Raw genomic sequence first — 4,572 nt, 5'->3', positions numbered from 1 at the left:
TCCCCTTCTTTTCCTTCCCCTTTCTTTATCCAAATACTCGTAATGTTCCTGATTTTAATTAATTCTCAGTTTTCCCATTTTCATCAAATTTCTGATACTTTTTCCTACCTATTTCACATATCATACAAGTCCTAAATTGTAAGTTTCAGGGAGCTACTAGGGGAACACTTTTTTATTGACTGGAATTATTAGGGAAAAATTAGCTTATTTGACCAACAATTACTTAATGACTACTCTCTATATCCCTTTTTTTTTTTTGCTCCATTGCAAATAGTTGGGTCAAACGTTAAAAAAATTTGACCGTAAATCCTCATTAATTTATAAGGAATAATATAGCCAAGTGGGGTCTTGTTGAATTTCTCTCATTGTATATTTTGTTAATACCAAGTTTTTATAATTTTTTTTTATTAATTTATTCTTTTAAACCAATAGACACTCGACAAGTGAATTTTAGGCCCCACTAACGGATTCCATCCAAGAATCCGTTATGTGGTGGTAAAATCAAATTTTTGGTTTTTTTTTGTGGTGTTATAATCAAAATCGTGGCTCTTTTATGGTGTTATTTTGCAAAATTTCCTTAAAATTATTAGTACTAATTTGGCTAATTGACAACGATAAGATGCATATTTAAAAAAAGGAAAAAAAAAAAAACTTAGATATAATTCCATATTTCCATGTAAAAAACACTTCACTATTAAATTATTGTTTAGCTTTGAAGCCATGCAAGTTGAATGCTTTCAAACCAGTCTCTCTTACGTCGCGTGCGTGTAATTAATTTTGTGGTACGGAGTACTCAATTCGCACGCTTCAACTCTGACCTTGTAACTGCTTAAGTTCATCCAAGGCACGACCCAGACCTACCATTGTTTAGCTTCGAGGGTAAACGCGTTTGATTAATTTAAATTGGTAATTAATAGTTTAAAACCCATCACGTACAGCATGCTATTCACTGGCATACAGATTACTTGTAAATTCAGATGACTTGATCGAGGAATTGAAACCACTGCACATCTGTTTAATTTTATTCCGAAATGGATGTGGAAACCACGTCTCTTTGAATGTTTGATTATAATTACATTATATTATAAATGGTTGATCCAATTCCATCTACTAATTAACTCCTTCTGATCCGATCAATCTCTCGTATAACAAGAACAATAATTAAGAAAATGAGTCAAGTCACAAAGAGTATGGTGGTGTTATTGATAGCCATGGTAATAATGCAGCCAATGCTTGTCACGGCCGTATCCGGTGGTTTTGGCTGTCTGATTGGTGAAATACTTGGTGGTAACTGCAGGAGTCCAACACCAGTTATTACATACCAGCTACCACCACCAGTTATTATAGACCAGCCACAAGTGGTTACAGCAGAATTTTATCCATATGTTCCTTATCCAGGTGTAAAAGTGGTTGTTGGACAACCATAATTCTATTGCTGCTTTTTTTTCTTTTTATTTATTTCCGTTATATTTCAGTTTCATTTTATTTTTCATGTAATACTGTTTACATGTTTCAAAATTATGTAATGTATGTTATTATTTATACTGCATATTACAAGTTTACGATGTCATTGATTATTATTTTATTTTTGGTCATTATGTTTATTTTATTTGATGAATGATAAGATTGTTATTAGTGTATAATAAGCGTAAATCAATCGATAATGTGTACATACAAAAGAGGTTTTTAAGGCTAATAGCAATTTAGAAAAATGAATATACCAAGCTAAGCTTGGTCTAGTGAAAAGGAGAGCACCTTGGAGATTCAATCCCTACTAGTAACTATTTAGGGATTGGGATTCCCTCACCTTCCCCCCATTCTCCCAAATTGTCTAGCCCATTAACTCGGACCAGGTTGACCTATGACTATGTAGAGTTCGGACTCAATGGGCCTTCATCTTGCCAACCCAAAAAAAAAAAAAAAAAAAAAAAATAGAAAAATGAATATAATTAGCATCCCCAATCTCCTCTATTAAATATTTAAATCATTGAAACTACACAAAACAGTACTCGAATCATTGATTTTTTGTGAACCTCCCTCATGGTCCAAAACTCTAATTTTCATCACTTTAATTGATTCTCAGTTTTCCAATTTTCATAAATTTTCTTAGGATAATTTGACTTTTGCTACCACTAAAATACACCACTTTGACTTTTGCTATCCATCTAAAATTTTATTTTATTTTCCAACTACCTAAAAGCAAAAAAAAAACATATGTTTTGCTTTACTTAACAGAATTGGTTACTATTTTTGTTAGTAGGGCCCAACCAGGCAACCACCGTCCAGACACCCTTCCCTCCTTAGCCACCCTCACTGCCAGCCCCCCTCCCCCCTCCCCGTGCCGGCTGCCCTTTTTCTCTCTCAACACTTGAAGCTTCTAACAATGGCAGTTTCAACATCATACTACTCTCATCTACAACACCGATGGTACAACCCAGAATCAACACAAGAAACCCCAACTCTTCTATTACGCTTTTCTCTCTGACACATAGATTTGAACTCTTCCTTTGATTTCTAGGTTTCATCCATGATTCCCGCTTTTCACTTTCTCTCTCCTCCCTATCTTTCCTATTTTTCGGTGTTGGCGCTCCTTTTGTCATCATCTTCTTCTACTGCGGATCTTCCGATGCCGCCGCTTGCCGGAAATACCATGTCAAAAGTTTTGAGCTGGAGATGCTGTTTTTTTAGGCTACTGCTGCCGCCGTCTCGCTGCTTTGTTTTTCGCGGAGTTTTAGAAAATATGGACTCAGGATTTTTCTTTTTGTTGATAAATATCATGAAATTGGTGATGAATTTCATTTTGAGTATATCCCAAAATCAATGTAAGTTTTTGAATTAACCCTGTTCTTTTCAATTTTGAGGTTAGAAAGGGGAGGGGGTGGGGTCACCGATTCCGGGGGATCATTTGGACGACGGCAGCCGGTACGGGGAGGGGTGGCTGACGGGCTACTGGCTGAGATTTTTTTTTAATAAATTAAATTATTATTTAATGAGATAATGGACCTTATTTAACAGAATACTAACGGATTCTGTTAAGTGATAGCAAAAGTTATATTTTGTAACTTTTGGTGGTAGCAAAACTCAAAATTTTCATTTTCTTATTCCTCTCTATTTCACAAATCATACAAGTCTCAATTGTAAATTTCAAGAAGCTACTTGTACTAGGGGAAAACTTGGTGTATGTAGCCAAAAGATTTGTACACTCTTTTTTTATTGGCTAAAATTAGACTAGTCAATCAAATCAGTGGGGTTGTGTTCGTGTCGGGTACGGTCACGAGTCTTGAGCCGGGTCATTTTGTGTCACGAGTTAAGAAATGCTCAATCCTACTAATCCAAAGCTTTAGGTTCAGGTAAGCTAGACCTGTCAATTTTTTACCCGACCCGACTTGTTTTTGTGGGTTTTGAACAGTTTTTTTTTTTTTTTTTTACCGAACCCGTTTACAAGATTCCATAATGGTTACCCTTAAACTGATAGATGTACATTAATATTATTTTAAATTAAACCGAGTGTACACAAAATATTTTGCCTAAATTATTATTGGTTTGAAATTTTGAATAATAATAATAATAAGTTTCAATTAGGTCCAATAAATTCAATCAGGTTTAATAAGTTCCAATAAATTCAATACGGAGTAAAAACTAATAAGGCCCTGTTCACTTCACCTTAAAAAAAAATATTCAGTAAAAATAATTTCAGTTCAGCAAAAATAAGTTCAGTTTAGTAATAATAAGTTCAGTTCAGTAAAAATAATTCCAGTTCAGTAAAAATTAGTAACTTTAAAGAAGAAAAATAAAAGAAATTCAGTAAAAATAATTTCAGTTCAGCAAAAATAATTTCAGTTCAGTAAAAATAGTTTAAGTTCAACAAAAATAATTTCAGTTCAGTAAAATTAATTTCAGTTCAACAAAAATAAGGTGAAGTGAACAGGGCCTTTAAAAATTTGTTAATTATTAAATTACCCCAAAAATAGGTGTCTTGCTAATTACCACCCGTAGAAAAAATATTGTTAATTTTTAGGAGTAGTAATTGACAAATTTTTCAAAACTTTCGGATAAGCTTACAAAAGTTCATTTCATTTCAGTTTAGATAAGTTTAAGTCTAATAATAAGGAGAAGAAAATGAAAGATGAGGGAATATTTTCTTTCAATATTCACATAACCAAAGTCAGCCTATATACAAGCGATGAGCCTCCAATTAGGCGTAACAGTAGGCATACAATAAGGAAACTAATTGATGGCCTTTGACTACAAGATATACATCATAAAATATATAAACAATATATTTAATACCCCCACAGTCGAAGCGGGAGGTTTACGACACTGAGACTATCCCTAAAATCTTCAAATAACACTAGGGGAAGGCCTTTAGTGAAGATGTCAGCTATTTGATGTCGCGAAGGCACATGAAGTACTCGAACTTGACCACGAGCGACTTTCTCCCTAACAAAATGGATATCCATCTCAATATCTTTTGTCCGCTAATCCTGAACTGGATTTCCTGATAAATAAATAGCACTCACATTGTCGTAATAAACAAGAGTAGCCTTTTAAATCGGACAATGTAACTCTAAG

Source organism: Chenopodium quinoa, unplaced genomic scaffold, assembly GCF_001683475.1.
Source record: "Chenopodium quinoa cultivar QQ74 unplaced genomic scaffold, ASM168347v1, whole genome shotgun sequence".
In the NCBI taxonomy this organism is placed as follows: Eukaryota; Viridiplantae; Streptophyta; class Magnoliopsida; order Caryophyllales; family Amaranthaceae; genus Chenopodium; species Chenopodium quinoa.
This window is presented reverse-complemented; position numbering follows the sequence as displayed.